This window comes from Azolla caroliniana, unplaced genomic scaffold (assembly GCF_043228905.1).
Source record: "Azolla caroliniana isolate FFs.n. ecotype wild unplaced genomic scaffold, voAzoCaro1.0.p SCAF_5, whole genome shotgun sequence".
Classification (NCBI taxonomy): Eukaryota; Viridiplantae; Streptophyta; class Polypodiopsida; order Salviniales; family Salviniaceae; genus Azolla; species Azolla caroliniana.
In genome coordinates, this window is record NW_028230440.1 from 8,901,257 (window position 1) to 8,923,150 (window position 21,894).

The 21,894-nt window shown below is 41.5% G+C and overlaps 1 pseudogene; it reads right to left on the reverse strand.

Moving 5' to 3' along the window:
* Positions 1 to 14,121: 14,121 nt before the first annotated feature.
* LOC147864072 (secreted RxLR effector protein 161 pseudogene) lies at positions 14,122 to 14,876 on the reverse strand (annotated as a pseudogene).
* Between the last annotated feature and the right edge of the window lie 7,018 nt (positions 14,877 to 21,894).

Genomic DNA, 21,894 nt, shown 5'->3' on the forward strand with positions numbered 1-21,894 from the left:
TGAAGGTTGGTGTACAAAATTGATTGTCAGTAAATGTTCGCGACTTCAACGTGATGTAATTGTGTTCTTTAACATTTGTATTAAGAAAGAAATCGTACAAAAAGTTGGTTCTTGTAAACATTGATGATGTGCACATGTTATAAAAGTGCATTTTCTCTCTCCTATTTCACAAAACCTCTCCCTCTTAATGATATTGATTATTATCTTCAACTCTCTCTTTCTCTCTTTCTCTCTCTCTCTCTCTCATTTCGAAATTGCAACTTCTAATTCATGATCTTGTCTTTCATAAGATAGTCTTGATTAATTTATGTTGAGACACATTACTTGTCATCATATTTTTAATTGTTTCTCCTCTTTCTCAACCACATCACTATTTATTGTAAAAGGTTGGACATTGATTAATTTGTGCCTTGTTCTCCAAGGAAAGCTTATTTCCTTGCCATTCCATAACGAATGCCACTTATATGCACACACTCCTTTCTTCTTATGAAACAATATGCTTGATTTGTAACTCTTACGTATAAAATAGTTCTAAAATGAAGTGGGTTTGGGTACTTATTCAAACCCATATTCTTGATGCTCTTGTCTATTGCCCCTCGAGCATGTAGGCCAACCAATGAGTGGTTGATTGAAGTTTTCTATGGAAGCTTGAAGGAATTGGTATGGCACTATGGTTGTCGAGGGAACTGAGAAATTACAAAAAGTAAGATATAAAAATAAATATCTAGATTCCATAAATTTAGTATTTCAAAGGTTTGTGCAAAATATTATAATATCCTTACGGACAAAGAGGAAAAGATTCATTCCGTTAATACATATTATAATATAAATAATTGTGGGCGTTTGAGTTTAGGGTTTTGTTGTAAAAGTAATAACGGTTTGGATTGCTTATTTCTCATTAATGAACGACTTGTTTTCACTCATTGTATCATGAAAAATGCATGAACTCGTTACTCAATGTTGTGAAGCCACATTTTTGGGGCAAATTATTAGTTTCCTACAATCTTAAACTAAATTTATAATTTTTTTTATTGTTTAATGTGCATGATCTCAAATGAATATGATAAAGTCCAACTAACACGTTCGTGTTCACAAGTGGAAGGATTGCACAAAAATGGAAGGATAAGGAATATTCCGTTTGATTTTGGGGTTTATATACCCATTTCACAAAACACAATGATACTAATATCACACGTTCTCAAAAATTCGTTGGAAAAGCTTAAAAATCCACAATTTCATAAGTTGTTGGAAAGTCATAAAATTTAGGTTCTGATCCAAAAGTTACAATGTGTATTTTCTCAAAAAAACAACAAGTAATGTTTTTTTTAACAAACAATCTTCATATGAAGCGACAGATTTCAAAACATAACCTTTATGTCATTCGAGTATTACAAACGGAATTTGATTAAATTTGCAAAATTACATTAAGGAGTTTAGGGTTTACATAAATCACTCCTTTGATCACTACTATAACTAATATACAAGGCTAATTGTTCCTTGTCATCTTTAGATGTACCTATTAAAGCATTGTCTTCATCTGAAACCGGATGGTGTGATTCTAAATTATGTGTTGAAGATCTTGTTCGCCATCGACCTGAGACCCCTTGTAGAATCAATAATTTCTCCTTTATTATGTCTATTGTTGACTTCCTTAAATGTCCAACTTTTGTTAGCGTAAAGTTATAAACAATAATATCCACCTCACTAATGTTAAGGGATGATGTGTTACGAATGTCTTTTCCTCTTGACCTTGGACATTCCATCATCTCGCATACTTGCATGTAAATGCATTTTTGCTTCTAGTGTTGTACCAATGCACCTTTATAGACTTGATTTGATTTTGGTTATCATGCATCACCACGTCCAAAACCTTACCAATCCAAAATTGGTGCCCTAGCTCATTATCATCAACAGGTGTAGCAATTAACATTCCCACCTTGAGTTCTTGCAAGTTTCCTTGCCACCTAGCTTCAACTACTTTTGTCATCCTTGGTCCAACATAAATGTCTCTTTGTTGTGGATGGAGCAAGTTGTCATTAATTGCATTAGGTGCAAGAAGAGGAGTTTGAGAATCACGAGAGTGTTGTATAGATAACGTAAAGGGGATTTGCACAATCAAGGTACTTACGATACAATTATCAACAATTTCTTCTTGATCATTAAAGAACACATCCCACCATGAGGTATCTTGTTCTCCAGAATTTGTGCAAGCAAGCATTAAAAAGTAAAGAAAAAAAAGGGTTGCGACAATTAGATCAGAATTCTCGGCACTCCAAAAGAATCACACATGGACATTAGTACCTCCGAGTCGGCCTCGTCACTCCAATGTCATCAATTGTAAGTGGCTTTTTACGAAGAAATATGATGCCTTATGTACTCCCATGAGATTCAAAGCAAGATTAGTAGCTCGACAATTCTCACAAATACTAGGTGTGGACTACCATGAAACTTTTTCACCCACTCTAAAAATCACAGGACTCCGATTGATTCTTGCCATTACGGCATATTTAAATCTTGAACTTCACTATGTTGATGTTGAAACAACATCAACTAGTCCTCTCTCCGTGTCACCACCCAGAGTGGTGTACCGTTTCGTTTCTTCGGATGCCACCATATTACTTCATCTCGTAGGAAGAACTTGTATGCCTTTTTTTGGATCCGACTTGCCTCGTCCCTTGTGCACGTTCCATCCGTCGTCATCATGCTAAGGAACCTTCTGATTTGAAGTCACTCCCCGTCGTAGTCGTCCTTGTTAAACATATGTAGGGTCAGAGTGCTTCGCCCGTTCGTCGACAATTGAGCCGACTCGAAGAAGTCCACGCCAACTTCTTCATCTTCCGATACCATGTCGTCTTCTCCTTCGAACTGCGCTCTGGATAGCATGTCAGCCATGGCGTTGTCTTTCCCGGAGATGTGCCGTATCTCCAGATTAAGGGACTTAATATATGCTATCCACCTAAGCATTTCCAGGTTTGCAGTCGCGCATTTGGATACCATCTCGAGAATCGGGAATTACGTAGTCTTTATTGGCCTTGACCACCAAAATGATACCCCATAGTTCTCTCTTAAACTAGGTGTATCCTCGTTGTCTCATTCAATACTTTCGCTCAGAATCGAATGGCGAATCTCGTTCCACCTTCGTCCTCTTGGTTGATCACCCACCCGATTCTGGTCGGACTCATGTCGACCGTTACGTATACTGGAGCTCCTTTCCTGTAGACTGCCTTCCGGAGAGCCGATGCCGCCGTCAACATCCCCTTCAGTCTCCTCATCGCCTCTGTGTGCTCTTCTCCCCATCATAACTACCACTCCTTCAACAAGCCATAGAGTGGTTCGACGATATGTGCATAGTGGGGAATCCAGATGTGGTAGAAGGCAGATGCCCTGAGGAATCGTCGGACCTCCGTGGTCGTCCGACAAACTTCCTTCATCGCTGAGATGGCCTTGACCTTAACCAGAGATGGTTTCTGATTGTAGGGCCCACATAGGTGATAGAAATCGCTCTCTCGGCCACAACGGAGTTCCACACTCAGAATGGAAGAAACAAAATCAGAAATTAGAGATTGATGCACTTACATAGGAATAAGTCGACACAGTATGTTAACGTTGTCGTCAAGATTTTCGGCAACGTTGTGAAAATCGTGTGGAACGGAAAAATCGAGAAGGTGAAATGAACACTTGAAAATAAGCTTAGGGCCTAGCGGTATTTTTGTGTATACTGAACACGTGTGTTGTACAAACACTTGAAAATAAGCTTAGGGCCTAGCGGTATTTTTGTGTATACTGAAGGGTGCAAGTAAGGTCTTGAACTGTGCACCTCCAAGATAAGAGACAATTGACTTACCACTAAAATACTATTGAGTGCTTTCGATTTTGTATATTTTCTTCTCATATTCAATATTCTATAAGAATACAAACCTATAAAACCATGTGCACAAAACCATGGTTTAAGCCTATGGTTTTGTGTATGTCATAAGCAAACCCATATGGACAAAACCATGGGTTTAGCCCATGGTTTGTGCATGTTACAAGTGCTTGTGTAAAGGAAGCTATGTATTGAATGAGGAACTTAAGAATAATAAAATCCTAGTTATCTCATTGGTCTTGTCTCTCAAAAATTGAAGTCAAGGGTTCAACGTCGAAATTGAAATCTCTCTATCTATTTGTCTACCTATCTTAAATACTTTCTCGCTTACGCTTGTAAAACGTTGAATCCTTCAGGTCCAGGACCCTAGCGGTCCCGCTTCATTTCACGAACGCACACACATTTTTTTGCGACATATTTCTTGGTGAACCCGATGTGAGGAGGCGGTAGGAAGGATCAAGGCAAGGATCCACCGATATTTGGAGATGACATCCTCAAGCAATCAAGCGGGAGAGTTCGAAAGATTGATGGTAATTGTTGAACAAATGATGAAATCTCGGGACAACGATGCGAGTGTGGAGAAGGCCGTCGACCACATCGTGGAGGTCATGGGTCAATTTAATAGAAGGAACATTACAGAGTTCCTTCATGAATACAAAAGGGAGATGAATCAGAGCGACATGTCTGAAGCACGTCAAATCTCAAGTTTCAAGCGGGTTGTCACCAACAACGTCCAAAGGTGAGTCATCGAGCTCCAAGAAGGGAAGACAACATGGTCCGAGTTCGAGAAAGCAATATTAGCAAAGTTCACGACCGAGGATTGTTAAGAATTAGGTAAGTAATTAAGCAAGGATTAATTAGTACCTAATTATGTGAATTATGTGATTAGTTGATCAACGGAAGATTAAGTGATATGTGTGTGACATATGTGTGTGAGAGGAAGAGAGAGAGAGGGAGAGAGAGGAAGTTAACACATATGAACACCACAAATGGGGGATGATTAACTCTATATTAAATTAGCATTATCATCATCAAATACAAAAATACCTATAATGAGGTATATATAGATCTCATGTGCAAGGGTGCACATGTGTGACGAGAATATAGGTACAAAGGTGTAAGTACAAGGTCCTATTTAAGGCGTTATAGTCAACACTTCTAACTAGATTCTATCTAGGTAACTACGAAGTTACATGGTTGACTAACTAACTAAATAGAGTTGAGGTTGATCTCTCAATACGCCCCCTCAAGCTCAAGTGTGAGGCGTCCGACATCCGCTTTGGCTTTCGTCGGCTTCGTGTGCTTCCGTCCTGCCTTCAGTTTTCTTCGTCGTGGCAATCTCAGTTCCTCCCCCTCAAGCCGGTGATGAAGGCTTGTAGTGTGTGGGCGAAGGATGACTACTTCCACCCATCGTGGGTTGCGAGCCACTTCGGTGGAGCTCTTGGGTTCTTGTTCGGCTGCTGTCGTGACGATTTTCGGCTACGGTGTGAAATCGAGTGAGACGAATAAACCAAGGATGTGCAACATTGCACATGCACTTAGCAAATAAACCTAAGGCCTAGTGGCACTTGAGTTTGTACAAAGGGGTATAAGTAAGGTTTGAACCTTGCACCTGTAAGATACAAGATGATTGCCTTACCATTAGGACAACTATCATATAATGTGTATTTCCTTTTTATATACGAATTATAGATGAAACAACCATAGAAAACCATGTGCACAAAACCATGGTTCTAAACCCATGGATTTGAACCTTGCACCTATAAGATACAAGATGATTGCCTTACCATTAGGACAACGATCATATAGTGTAAATTTTATGTATTTCCTTTTTATATACGAATTATAGATGAAACAACCATAGAAAACCATGTGCACAAAACCATGGTTCTAAACCCATGGATTTGAACCTTGCACCTATAAGATACAAGATGATTGCCTTACCATTAGGACAACGATCATATAGTATAAATTTTATGTATTTCCTTTTTATATACGAATTATAGATGAAACAACCATAGAAAACCATGTGCACAAAACCATCGTTCTAAACCCATGGATTTGAACCTTGCACCTCTAAGATACAAGATGATTGCTTACCATTAGGACAACGATCATATAGTGTAAATTTTATGTATTTCCTTTTTATATACGAATTATAGATGAAACAACCATAGAAAACCATGTGCACAAAACCATGGTTCTAAACCCATGGATTTGAACCTTGCACCTATAAGATACAAGATGATTGCCTTACCATTAGGACAACTATCATATAATGTAGATTTTATGTATTTCCTTTTTATATACGAATTATAGATGAAACAACAATAGAAAACCATGTGCACAAAACCATCGTTCTAAACCCATGGATTTGAACCTTGCACCTCTAAGATACAAGATGATTGCCTTACCATTAGGACAACGATCATATAGTGTAGATTTTATGTATTTCCTTTTTATATACGAATTATAGATGAAACAACAATAGAAAACCATGTGCACAAAACCATCGTTCTAAACCCATGGATTTGAACCTTGCACCTATAAGATACAAGATGATTGCCTTACCATTAGGACAACGATCATATAGTGTAAATTTTATGTATTTCCTTTTTATATACGAATTATAGATGAAACAACCATAGAAAACCATGTGCACAAAACCATGGTTCTAAACCCATGGATTTGAACCTTGCACCTCTAAGATACAAGATGATTGCCTTACCATTAGGACAACGATCATATAGTGTAGATTTTATGTATTTCTTTATATACGAATTATAGATGAAACAACCATAGAAAACCATGTGCACAAAACCATCGTTCTAAACCCATGGTTTGTGCATGTCACAAGCATGGAAAGACCTATAAAAGCCTCTAGTTGGGCTTGTGTAAGGGGGGCTCAATATGTGATATCACCAACACCACTATCATCAATATAATTATAATATTTGTGTTTATTTTCTTCATATTTTTCTACTTCTCAAGTGTACAATCTTTCTTCTTCTCAAGTAAACCAATTTCATCTAATCTTACATTGATCGTCATCTCTTCGATAATTCTGCGAACATCCTCCCCAGTCCAAGACCCCGGTGGTCGCTTGAGTAGCACACGCACGTGCGAATATTCGCGACACCGCTACCTTCATCGCGAAGGCATAGTGATGGGCCATGTACTCGTTGTAGCCGTGCCGAGTGACGAGGTTCTTAGCTCTAGATGAGCGTCGAAGTTTTTCGCTTGTTGATGTGAGCACCTTCTTTACTCTGGGTGTTCGCATGATGGGTACACCAAACTCATTGTCTAGTGAGCGAGCCGACACATCCGAATCACTGTCGTCGGGCATCTTACCTTTGCCTTTGTCCAAGTTCGTACTTGGCTGCGACGTGCTTGGGTCGCGTGGGGGCTCTTGTGGCCCACTAGGCTTTGCCGTAATTGTTACCGTACGAGATGTACGGGTGATTGATAAGTGTGATAAGTGAGGGTGAAAGATGTAATGCGTTGATATGTATGTGTAATGTTATATGATTATGAGTGTGAATGTAAGTGTGAGTGTGGTGGATACAAAGAGGTGTGAGTGACTAGGTGTGAATGCCCAAGGGGCTTGCACCCTTGTGTATCTACCCATTTGTACCTATTTAACCCCTTATGGGGAATGAATGAAAGAAGGATCATTTCTCTCTCTCTCTCTCTCTCTCTCTTTGACATCTTTCTCTCTCTCTCTCTCTCTCTTCCCCCTTAACGTTGAACCCCCTTGGGAGGGGGGTGGAGCCATTCTAGGCATCACCCCCCACCCCTCAATGCTTGTCTTGTTCTTCATGATCTCTCTCACCATTATACTCTCCATCATTTTCACTATTACACCATTACCATTCATCCTCATCCTCTACCCTAACCCTACTAACATACAACAGTAATCAGACTTTCTTCGAACATGTGTTTGAAGCGATCTCCATGTTCTACCTCTTGTTCGACGGATTCCGGGTCGAGCGGAGTTGGAGTCGAAGTTGTCTCTGGTGCGTACCAAGATGCGGACTCGTCGAAGACTACGTCTCGACTTACCCGAATTACACAGGTGGAAGGGTTGTAGCACTTGTATGCCTTCTTCTCGGACGAGTATCCTATGAGGATACATTCCTCTGACTTCGCGTCGGGCTTCTGTTGTTGGTCGTTCGGGATGCGTACATTCGCAATGCTTCGGAACACCTTGAGGTGCGACAAGATCGGCTTCCTTCCGACGAGGAGCTCGTATGGAGTTAGATCATGCACTCCATTAGTGGTGCATCAATTCATGAGATAGATGGTCGTGGATGCCGCATCGGCCCAATAGAAATTCGACATGTGCTTCTCATGCATCATGGCGCCTGCTACCTCAAGTATTTGCCAATTCTTCCTTTCGGCTACTCCATTTTGTTGGGGTGTGTGTCGGCATTAGAATTATCTCTGAATGCCTTCACTTTGGAGGTAGCAGGTGAATTCATTGGAGAAGTACTCCTTGCCTCCATTTGATCGTAGGCATCAAATGTGCCAATCAGTTTCTTTTTCGACTTGGCCCTTGAGCTTTTGGAAGTGGGAGAACATTTCGCTCTTCTTCTTCATCCGGAAGATCCACACGTAGCGCGAGTAGTCGTCGATGAAGGTGAGCTGGTCCCCATACATCCGAGTGTATGATGTCGAGGAGGCCTTTTCTTGCGGAGCTCTCCTTCGTAAATGGGAGTCGATGTTGTTTGCTGAGTTGACACGCTTTGCATACTTGGTCGACTCGTTTTGACTCGAAGGTTGGAAGTCTGATGACGAGTCCCTTTGTTCGCATAGCTCAGAGCCGTGGGAGGTTTATGTGGCCGATTCTCTTGTGCCACAACTCGATGCTTGTCTCGGTTTTCCTGGCCAATTTCACCTCGTTGGAATCGAGGATGAACATTCGTCCGTTTCTCCGTCCCTTGGTTATGAGTCGGCCATCTTTCTCGATGAAACAACCTTCATTATTGAACCGAACTTGCATGCCTTGCTCCACAATTTGGCCGACCGAGACCAAATTCTTTGTTATTGTGGGCATGTGCAAGACATTCTTGATGCAAGTTTGCACGCCTTCTTTCCCGAATGGGACATTGCCGATGTGCCGAATGGGATGTGTGGTGTCGTCTCCCGTCTCTATGAAGCCGGGTCGGTGTGGCGTTCGTAAGTCACGAAACCACTCTTGGTGTGACGTCATGTGATGTGAGGCACCAGAATCGACGAACAACACGTCTTCCAAATTGGAGGTGCTTGCGGAGTCAGACGCAGACATAGTGTTCGCTCTATGCCTCATTACGAATAGTCCGCCGTAGTCGCCGTAGTCACCGTATTCGGAGTTGGTGGCATAATTCGTGAGTTGTTGACTTGTCGAAGCTGACTCGCTTCTTCTTTTTCGGCACTCCTCCTCGCGGTGGCCGATTTTTCCCCAACAGTTGCAAGTTGCAGGCCTCATTTTCCGACCTTGTTCGGCATGAAAACTCCCCCTTCTTCCGAAGGTTCCTCGATGGCTTCCGTGAAGGTTTGAGTTCCCTTCGTGTGATGGGCCGAGTTGGCCTCTTCTACCGTCGTGACCTCCTCTTCTCCCTTGGCAGCGGAGCAATTTTGTGGAGTAGCAAGAAGCAACCAACCGTAGCTCTTTCCAGTACGGAGGCCGAATACAAGGGCGCAGCCGTAGGTACATGTGAAGTCGTATGGTTGAAGAGGATTTTGAAGGATCTGGGCGTTCCCATCAAGGATTTTCGGGAAATGCTTGAAAGACATGGGAAAGCATTTGCATTCTATCCAAATGAAATCGGATGTGCAGATCCAAGGATAATAGAACCGATGGTGATATCCACAATACCACATGTACTGTGGAACCTAAAACTGATACCAGTCCCAAGAGTGCACATTCCAAATTAATCAAGCTCTTGAAAGAGAAGGTCGAGATGGGAATTTTGGAACCATCGAATGCTCCTTGCTCAAATAGGTGGTTCACGATACCAAAGAAGAATGGAACCTTAAGGTTCATACAAGATCTTCAACCAATGAATAAAGTGACGATTCGCAATGCCGGAATTGGTCCAAGAATAGATGAGTTCGCGAAAGCATTTAAGGGAAGGTCCATTTATTCTGGTGATCTCTACTTAGGCTACGATCAATTTCAATTAGCAATCAATAGCAGAGACATCACAACAATGAGGACCCCGATTGGATTGGTACCAATGTGCACCCTACCTCTAGGTGCAACCAACTCTGTAGCACACATGGTGAATGCCATGAACAAAGTACTAAGAGACTGCATCCCAAATATTACTATGCCTTTCCTTGATGATATCCCTATAAAAGGGTGCCCTGAATAAGAAAAGGACGAGTCTTTAGATCAAGATGGATGTAGAAGATGGACATTTCAAACCATATTGAAGACTGTGAGGGAGTGCGACAAAGACTAGGAGTAGGGCTCACATTCTCTGGAGAAAAGTCGGCATTCGGCCAACGCGAGGTCCTAGTAGTGGGACATCTTTGTGGACCATACAGATGGAAACCCTCTCCTGAGAAGGTGAATGTTATTCAAGAGATGTGAGAAGAATATACATCCCAGACAGAGGTGCGAATATTCTTGGGAGCATGTGCCTTTTATCATATCTGGATTCCACACTACGCTCATGTCGCCGAGCCATTATATGGATTGCTGAAGGAAAGGACGAAGTTCGAATGGCAAGAGAAGCATACAAATGTGATTCGAAGATTGAAGAAACTACTTGAAGCTCCAACAGTATGAAAGGCCAACTATACCAAAGGAAAGCCAATTGATGTGACTGTGGATACGAGCCCAACAAGAATCAGGTGGGTCATCAACCAAGAAGGAGAAGATAGTGCATGGTATGCCATCCAATTTGGAGCAAAGGTCCTTAGCGAACGACAACGAGGATACGCCCAAGTCAAGTGGGAACTCTAGGTATCGTGTCTGCGGTGAAGGTGGACAAGGACTACATGATCGGGTCGGAAGTGATAATTGAGACGGATTGTCTCCCAATTCTTGGGATGAACTCAGGATATGCGACACCAGATCTGGCTATGCTAAGGTGGATAGCCTATATCAAGTTTTTGAACCTAGAGATCTGCCACATTGCAGGAAAGAACAACGTCATGGACGACATGCTATCAAGAGCAAGATTCAAGAATGAAAGTGACATGGTTTCGAAAGATGAAGATGTCACCCTCGACTTCTTCAAGACGCCCGACGGTCGGCGGAAGACAAAGGCACGCCAACCCTCCACGCCTTCAACGAGAACGAGTATGAAGGAGAGTGGTTACTGATCGGCAGGTTCTTGAGAACAATGACGACGGATGCCTCTTGGACGAAGGAGGAGGCTCTACACATTTGGAAGAAAGCTTACCAATACTTCTTGAAGGGAGGATTTCTTTGGTAGTACCCAAAGAGAAGAACAGGAATGCCACGTCGAGTAGTGGCGAAGAGAGAGGACCAAGCGACGCTGATGTCTGAATTCCACGAGTCCTTGGGCAGGTCATAGAGGAACATGGGCAACGTTCAAAAAGCTGAAGGAGAAGTACTGGTGGCCGAGCATGTACAAAGATGTACTTCATTTCGTGTCCACATGCGAAAACTGCCAAGTACATTCGAACATATGTCACCGTGATGACTTGCGATCGACATACCCATTCACCATACATTTCAAATGGACGGTGGATCTAGTCTCAATGCCAATGGGAGTGGGACAAATGAAGTACTTGGTATTGGCAAGAGAAGACTTGACAAATCAGGTGGAAGGATGGTCCTTGGAAAATAAGACAATGTCAGCCGTCTGCAAATTTCTACTCGAAGAGGTCATCTGCCGATACGGATGTGTGGGAAAGATAGTGGCCAACCGAAGGGAGCTGGATGCACACGAAGCAATGGAGCTCTTCAAGAAACTAGGTGTGAAGCTCTCCCTCACGACTTCCTACAATCTGGAAGCGAATGGGAAGATTGAGCGAGGGCATGGACTGATAGTCAAAAACATTGTAGGAGCATGCGACAGTCGAGTTGGGAACTGGCTGCGACTATTTCCCTATGCCTTGTGGGCCGACAAAACTACGCACCGTTCTGTGACAGGGTATATGCCAACAGAGCTTATGTATTGACATAAGCCAATAATGCCCATCGAAAGGACGATCGCCTCATGGGTAGCGATGCCATAGGAGAATGAGACGAGCCGAGAAGAATTATTGGCAGTGCGGATAAGGTGGCTAGAAAGAAGGCCCGAAGATCTAGAAAATGCACAAAAGATAATGGAGGTAGCCCGAGTGAAGAACAAGATTTGGTTCAACAAGACGCATCAACTACGTCCCAAGAAGATCGAAGGAGATTGGGTATTGGTCTACGACAACAACCTTGACAACCAACACATGACGACAAGAAAGTTCGCAAGAAGATGGTTTGAATTGTATGTGGTGACGAGTGTCAATGACAATGCCACCTACCACCTCGCGGAGCTCGACGGATCAAGGTTGGCCATATCCAATGTAGGGAAAAGAGTAAAGATCTTCAAGAAAAGACAAGATGAGGGTGCTGACCTCGAGCGAGGGCAACGAGGACAACGAGGACGTGGAGGAATTTGATTGATCACCATAGAAGAAATCTCACACTCTCTTTTTGGCACATACCAAGGGACGTGCGGTTTGGCACACTCGAAAATAAGCCTAGGGCCTAGCGACGTTTTTGTGCACACCAAGGGGTGCAAGTAAGCTCTTGAACCTTGCACCTCCAAGATAAGAGACAATTGCCTTACCACTAAAGCTACGACTGGGTGCTTTGGGTTTTGTATAATTTCTTCTCATATTCGGTATTCTATAAGAATAAAACGTATAAAACCGTGTGCACAAAACCATGAACACCGGGACATTTGAAACAGGTAATATGTCGCATTTTGAGAACTGTCCATAAAAAAATGACACAAATTAGGGTGATTCACAAAAGGGGTGCCGCATGCGTAAAGGATTTTAAAAAATGACCCAAGAATATATTGATTTTTAGCATGTACGAAAATTTAGGTGTTCAAAAAAATGCCTAAATAATGGACATGCCAAACTTACAAATGAATGTCCAAAATGATTAACACTAATATTTATAGAAATTCATGAATCCAAATCTTGATGTACAATACAATATTTACAGTTAACGTATCAGGACAATCGTTTTCCAAGTTTATGCCATCATCTTCATACCCATTAGATGAACTAGTAAGGGTTTATGAGGTCTCATCCTCATCATCAATGGCAACTAATGCATTGTCTTCATCCAATTGCAATCCAACCTCATCGAGGTTATGAGTCATGCTTCTTATTTATCTTTGTGTTGTGTCTGAAGCCACATTCGAGATCCTCTTTTAGTATCTTCATTGTGGTTTGTCGCAAATAACTTGTTTTGGTCAAAGATAAGTCATACACTAGTATATAAACATTATCCAATGTAAGAGTAGATGTACTTGATGCATTCTTTCTTCTTCACTTTTTTGTTATGATATTTAATTATGTACTTTCTATTTACGATATTTGATTATGTGAGAGAAACCTTCTACCAAAATAATTAGAATCTAAAAAATGCCGTAAGAACGTTTTTTCGTTTTTCTTAAATTCTCATAATAAGCCTTTGATGTCAAAAAAAATTCGATTCATTCCATCTAGATCTGATGCACTAGGTCGAATTTTACTCTATACATCTAGAATTGGATGTAGTGCATTAGATTCTTGCTATGAGTTTTTGGAATTAAAAAAAAAATCCATTAAAAAAATACTCTTGCATTTTCAACTGAGACATAATGCATTGCATCGAATTCTAGCTATATAGACTAAAATATGATACATTGCAGTGGATTTCACTTGAAAGTCCACTTTTCTTAATTGTTTTCGAATTTTCTTATTTTTTGTATTCTTTTATTTCTGTTGGGTTCTTGCTTTGAATCCCAAAAAGCTTCACCACTTTAAGGTTGTAAGAGTATTTTTAGACAGGGGGAAAAAACCTCCTAAAGAGGGAAAAAATGCCCCTGTAGTCCTAAGTGTGTTCACACACATCATTGTCCTAAGTGTGCTCACACATTACTGTCCTAAATGTGTTCACACACATCACTATCCTAAGTGTGTTCACACATCACTGTCCTAAGCGTGTTCACACACATCACTACCAAAATATGTCACCAAATCCCCCTTGGGAGTGATGCGATGAACAAGGAGTTGATACTCATGGTTAAATAAGTGCCAAGCTATGTGGATAGAGATGAATCCACAAATGGGATTAGGCCTAAAGCTTTGCGGAAAGCTTCAAACTTCTCCCTAGGTAGAGCCTTTGTGAAGAGGTCTGCAATGTTCTCCTGCGTGGGCACATAAGCCAAATTGATCTCTCCATCAGAGAACCTTTCCCTGACATAGTGATAATGCACCTCAATGTGCTTAGTGCGAGCATGGAACACAAGGTTCCTCGCAACTGCCATTGCACTTTGACTGTCAGTGAAGATGGTGGTGGCAGAAGACTGACCAACACCCAAATCAACTAAAAGGCGTTTGAGCCACACACACTCAACTATAGTTGTGAAAGTTGCCCTATACTCAGTCTCACAACTAGAAGTGGCCATAGTAGGCTGCTTCTTGCTCAACCAAGATATGCATGAGCTACCAAGCATGAAGCAAAAACCACTTGTGGACACACGAGTGTCATAACAACCAGCCCAATCAGAGTCAGAAAAAGCATGCAGGTCTGGCGGTAGTGATCCCCCCTTGGGATAAAACAACCCAAGTGACCAGGTACCACTCAAGTAGCGAAAGATGCGCTTAACTGCCTACCAATGCTTATGTCTTGGGCAATGCATAAACCTGCTCATGTGAGAGAAAATAAACTGAATATTAGGTCGGGTTATGCATAGGTAAATCAAGCATCCAATTGCTTGCTGATTGAGAACAATATCAAATGCATCTCCAACATCATGAAGGCTCAAACATAAACTTGTCTCCATGGGAGTGGCAATAGGTTTATAGTCTTCAAGGCCAAAACGCTGTAATAATGTGTCAATGTATTTCGATTGACACAAAGCTATTCCACCATCAACTTGCATGAATTGAATGCCCAAATAATGATGCAAATGTCCCAAATCTGACATCTCAAAAGAGGCATGCAAATCAGCTTTAAAGTCAGCAATATGCTTCTCATTGGGACCAGTGAGCAATATATCATCAACATACACAACCATGATCAGAAATACATCATCAAGCATGCTTAACATATAAGGTGCTTTCAGTTGGACTATTCTCAAACCCAAATGCAATCAAATAGGCATGTATCTTTTTAGACCAAGAACGTGGTGCTTGCTTCAAGCCATATTATGCCTTTTGCAACCTGCACACTTTGTGCTCATGCCCTTTTTGCATAAAACCACGAGGCTGGGATACACACACTTCCTCATGAAGATCGCCATTTTAAAATGTTGTTTTAATGTCCAATTGATGTACATTCCAACCACGATGAGCTGCAATTGCACAGATGCTACGAACAGTAGTCATACAGCAGGTGGGAGCAAAGGTCTCATCAAAATCAATGCCTTTTTCTTGGGCATAACCTTTCGCAACAAGCCTAGCCTTATACCTATCAATTGTTCCATTAGGTTTACGCTTATAGGTTATATACCCACTTAGTGCCAATAGCCTTCTTGCCAGGAGGCAAGTCACATAAAGACCATGTACCTGTCTTCATAATAGCCTCATATTCTGATTGCATAGCAGCCATCCAATTTTTTGAATTTTGTGCTTCATCAAAAGAAACAGGCTCATTCTCATCGCAAAGACTAGAGGCAACCATAACATAACAATTTGATGCAAAAGAAGCACTATGATAACTTGAATGAGTACAATATGACAAAGGAAAATCCAATTTATTGTCTTGCAAAGTCTGCAACAGCCATGTAGGCACAATATTTGCCTCCTCTATATCAACCCTCTCATTAATAAGTGCATCATGTAAGTTTGCATCAGAAATAGAATGATCTACATCATTATGAGTAGCTTCCAAAGGCTGAGAATGTGCCTCAAGTGGGTCAACACTTAATTGTCCACTTGTAAACAGAGGCAACAAAGTGTCATACACATCTTTGGAGCTAACTGGTGTCTCCTTCATACATGAAAGAAGTGGCTGAATTGCATCCTCCACAAAAACAACACCACGGCTAACCAAAATGCATTTAGATTGTGGATTATACAGACGATAGCCTTTACTTTCAGAACTATATCCTACAAAAATACATTTCACTTCCTTATCATCCAATTTTTTGCGTTGTTGTTTAGGCACTAATGCATATGCCAAACAACCAAAAACACGCAGATGAGAAATAGATGGTTTTTGGCCATGCCAAGCTTCATATGGAGTGCAGTGCTTTAGTGGGACACTTGTTAAGTGCATATGCTGCACACATGACAACCTCAAGCCAGAAACTATGTGGTAAGGCCTGACTTTTGACCATACACCTCGCCATTTCCATGATTGACCTGTTCTTTCTTTCAGCAACTCCATTTTGTTGAGGTGTATACGGCATTGTACACTGATGTTTTATCCCACATTTAGCCATAAATGCATTAAACTCAGAAGACATATACTCCCCCCCTTGATCAGAACGAAGGGTGCCCATTTTACATGATGACAAATTCTCAGCCAAAGCTAGAAATTGTTTGAAGCATAGAAACACTTCGGACTTTGCCTTCAATGGATATACCCATGCATGCCTAGAAAAGTCATCAATGAAAGTCACAAAATAAAGATAGTTCCCAAGAGAATGTGTCTACATAGGACCACAGACATCGCTATGAACAAGCTGCAATTTTTGCGTAGCTCGAACTGAACCATCTTTTGGAAAGGATGAACGGTGCATTTTGCCCAAAATGTAGCCTTCACAAACATGCTTCCAAGGTGCCTCAAGTTTGGGCAAGGAGGACACCATTTCAGATTTTTGTAGGTGAAGCAAACTTGCAAAATTCAGATGACCAAAGCGTGCATGCCAAATCTTTGCATCTGAAATAGCTTGAGAATCTTGTATTGCATAGGTTGAATCATTTATAGATCTTTCATAATCTATGAGCTTATACAACCCACGACATAAAATTCTAGAAGTAATAATAATATCCCCATTGGATAGATCATGAACTATACACTTATCATCAACAAATTTAACAACCAAGCCAACCTTGGCTAATGCTGAAACTGACAACATATTTTTCTTGATCCCTGGCACAAACAAAGCATCTGACAAGATGAAAGGGCTACGTCAAAATGATCTTACCAACACCCATAACTAGATAAGATGAGTTGTTGGCACATGTGACAGTATTCCCTATAGGGGTAGGCTCCAATTAAGTGAAGAAATTGCGTTGCCAGGTAATATGTTTGGTTGCCCCACTATCGAAATACCAAACATCTGATGGTACAATAGACATACATTCTTCAAGTGAAGATGGGTCAAAACTGTAAACAGTAGTAAATGCCCACTCTTCATTCTGCACAAGATTTTCAGACTCTGTTTTTGGTGCACAGACTTCTGCAATTGTCATGATATGGCAAGACTCGAACCCATGACCTTATGCTACATGGGTCGAGCTCTTGACCATTAGATTATACATTTTAATACGTAAAGTATTATTTTCATTTATGTTTTATTATAGAAAATTGATGTATATTCCAGATTTCTCTGGAACATTCTAGAAACTTCAGGAGTATTCCTTAGAACACTATAAAAGGAGGCACAAGGTATTATTTCGAACCAAATCGGTTCAACGCCAGTCTTAAGCCTCCTAGCTATTGTACATTTTCTTCACATAATATATATCTTTTCTTATCATCACTCTCTCTCTCTCTCTCTCTCTCTCCCTCTCACTCACACTTTCCTTCTCTCGAGAGTTCTTCACCTCTCTTAGTACTAATACTTCTTTTAGTACTAAGTCCTTCTCTGTCTTAGTACTGTTCCTGACAGTTTGAACCGATTTATCCTACCTTCTGTCTCTCTCATTTCCTACTAATCTCTTATTCCTCTTTTCTTTCATCCCATGGCCACTGTTAGCGCTGAAGAATATCAATTTGTTTTCTCAGAATTTCAATGCTTGAAAGAGAAGTTCCATGCTTTGGAACAAGAAAACCAACGGTTGCTGGGGGATCTTCGGCAAATCTCCTTAGAAAAGCAGCAAACGCAACAGCAGCATGGGGAACTTGCGTTACGCGTGCAACAACTCGAAGCAACCATCGTAGCGATGCAACAACAAGGGCCCGGAACACAAGGGATTCATAAAGAACCCAAGATTGGCCTTCCTACGAAGTTCGATGGAACGTGATCACAGTTTAGAGGGTTCCTTAACCAGGTACGATTAGTTATTCAAATGCATCCTTCCCGGTATCCCACCGATGCATCACGAGTGGGGTGAGTTTAAAGCATGTTTCGGAGATACTGAAGCATCAGGACCGCAATCAACAAAATTCGGCGATTACGCCAAGGTGACCATCCAGCCTCCGCATACGCTGCAGATTTTCGCCTACTCGCCGCTGATATCCCTTGGGATGATCAAGCGTTGATGGAGCAATTCCGTTATGGTTTACGCAACGACGTCAAGGATTTACTCTTGACCTTCCCTGAAGAGCCAAAGTCCTTAACAGAAGCAATCAGTCGCGCGGTGAGATGTGACAACCGCCTCTTTGAGCGACGTTCGGAACGACAGCTACAGATGCCGAGGGCAAGATCAGAGCCCACCTATGCCTCAGTGGTAGCAAGAACTTTTCCGAGGGAGTCATATAATGCGCCTCCAGCGAATACTCCGACTCCGATGGAGATTGACACTACACGTCGTCGAGGGCCATTATCTGAAGAAGAAAAGCAGCGACGCCGTACAAATCGACTATGTTTTTACTGCGGTGGACCAAGACATATTGCAATAAATTGCCCCCATAGGCCAAGAAGATAGGTAAACCAAATAGTTGTTAGTTCTAATTGTACTAAACCCGAGCCTATTTCAGTAGGGATATCTGATAGTCCTAATAGTACTAATAGCCCAGATCTAGCGAACAAATTTGATCTCCTTAGTCAGTTAGAAGAAGAGTTAAACGACTAAGTCCAGCCAAAATAGGAGCCGTTTGGTTGGACAGCCCTAGATCTGTGCAGCCCATTAGTGGTTCCATTCCCTCTAAGCAAGTTAGTGATGTGTTCGTAACCCAAGTAATAGTTAGTACTAAAAGTACCCCTCCAGTACATGTCATAGCACTCCTAGATTCCGGAGCTAACTCTTGCTTTATGGATAAGAAATTTGCTCAAGCTCATAAGATATCCCTAATAAAACTCCAGTGTCCAGCCTCTGTAGTAGTCATTGATGGACGTCCCATTGCCTCCGGAAATATCACAAAAGAGTCAGAGCCCATTAATATTGTCCTAGACAACTTAGCATGTGTAGTATCATTTAATATTATTAGTATCCCAGAACATCCCATAGTTTCAGGATTACCGTGGTTCGAGTTACATAACCTAGACATAGATTGGAGAACAAGAGAAATCCGGTGTCGACAAACCCAAGGGTCAACTCAGAAGATGGCAACCATTTCGCTACGTCAGTTGCGTAAAGAAGGGCACAAGGAGGAAATGTTCCTCTTTGCAATATCAGTAAACCCCTCCAGCACCACTAAAGAAGAATCCACCGTTCAACTTCCCGAGAAGTATCGTCATTACGCCGATGTGTTCGATAAAGTACAAGCCAACACACTTCCTCATCATCGACCGTACGATTGCCCCATCGATTTACAACCGGGAAAAGAGCCGCCATGGGGACCGATCTACAATTTGTCACCAACCGAGCTGGAAGTCCTTCGGGCCTATATAGAGGAGAATTTGGAAAATGGTTTCATCCGGCATTCGAAATCTCCAGCGGGTGCGCCCATTTTCTTCGTTAAGAAAAAGGATGGATCGCTTCGTCTCGTTGTAGATTACCGTGGCCTGAATAAGGTTACAATCAGGAATAGGTATGCTCTTCCCCTTATCTCAAGTCTTTTAGAATGGATCAATGGTGCTAGGTTCTTCACGAAGATCGACTTACGGGGAGCATATAACCTCGTACGGATCTGACCAGGAGACGAATGGAAGACCGCGTTTCGCACGAGATATGGGCATTTCGAGTATACGGTCATGCCGTTTGGCCTCACTAATGCACCGACAGTCTTCCAGCATATGGCTAATGATATATTCCGAGATCTTTTGGATGATTGTTTGATCATCTATTTGGATGATCTACTGGTTTATTCAAAGACCCAAGAAGAACATGATTCTCATGTACTATTAGTACTAAAATGACTTCGAGAACATGGTCTGTATGCAAAGCTGGAAAAATGTAGTTTCGGGTGCAACCAAATGGAATTTCTCGGCTACATCATTTCATCAGAAGGCATCTCCATGGACCCAACTAAGGTCAAAACGGTGGTAGAATGGCAGACTCCGCGTTCGGTGCGGGATGTGCAATGCTTCCTAGGCTTTGCCAATTTTTACCAGAAGTTCATACAAGATTACTCAAAGATCGTTCTACCTCTCACACAACTTACCATGAAGGGACAACCGTTCATCTGGTCTGAAGAAACGGATGTGGCTTTTCGTCGCTTTTCGTCTTGATCTACCTCCACAACTTCGGATACATCCGGTGTTTCATAGTTCTCTCCTCGAACCCTATCAAGAGAGCACCATCCCAGGCCGTATTACACAACCTCCACCCCCGATCGAGCTTGAAGATGGACTTGAGTTCGAGGTTGCCGCCATCCTTGATTCCAAGCTTGTTCGCAACAAGCTCTACTATCTAATCGATTGGCTAGGATATAGTCCCAGCGAGCGTACTTGGGAACCGATAGAGAATGTCACCAATGCTCGTGCTCTTCTTGACGACTTCCATTGTCAATATCCAGACAAACCGGGTCCTCAATCCAAAACGACTTGTTACACTCGTTGTTTTAAAGGGGGGATAATGTCATGATATAGCAAGACTCGAACCCATGACCTTATGCTACATGGGTCGAGCTCTTGACCATTAGATTATACATTGTAATACGTAGAATATTATTTTCATTTATGTTTTATTATAGAAAATTTATGTATATTCCAGATTTCTCTGGAACATTCTAGAAACTTTAGGAGTATTCCTTAGAACACTATAAAAGGAGGCACAAGGCATTATTTCGAACCAAATCGGTTCAACGCCAGTCTTAAGCCTCCTAGCTACTATACATTTTCTTCACATAATATATATCTTTTCTTATCATCACTCTCTCTCTCTCTCTCTCTCTCTCCCTCTCACTCACACTTTCCTTCTCTCGAGAGTTCTTCACCTCTCTTAGTACTAATACTTCTTTTAGTACTAAGTCCTTCTCTGTCTTAGTACTGTTCCTGACAGCAACAACGAGTCCTGCCTCCTTTTTCTTTGCCTCTTTTGCAACCAATTTTGGACAGTTCTTCATAATATGATAAATTCCTTTACAATATTTGCAAAACAGTTTTTGTTTATGCTCTTCTTTTCTTTCATTCACTTGTGAATTATTAGCAAACCTTTGCTTGCTAGCAGAAGAGTTCCATTTACCTTTGCCCTTCTGACTAGCTAGGAAAGCTTGATTTGCAACACGCATAATAGACCTGTTTTTCCTAGACTGATCTTCTTGTAACAAAACAGAGACTAGCTCCTCAAATGATAAGGCATTGGGATTACCTTTCATCATTAAACGAAGAGTAGAAGCAAAACTCTGATATGAATCAGGAAGACCATTTAGATCGGTCTGCACAAGTGAACTATCTAGTATCATTTCATCAGCAGAAATTAATTGTTCCTTTAAATATTTGATTTTTGTAATAAAATTGTCCATAGAATCACCTTCATTCATGTGCTCACTCTCCAATTGTTTTCGGAGATAAGCAACACGAGTCTCATTTCTTGCTTGGTACAAAGTGGTAAGAGTATCCCAAACATCCTTTGTTGTCTTGCAAGAGCGAATA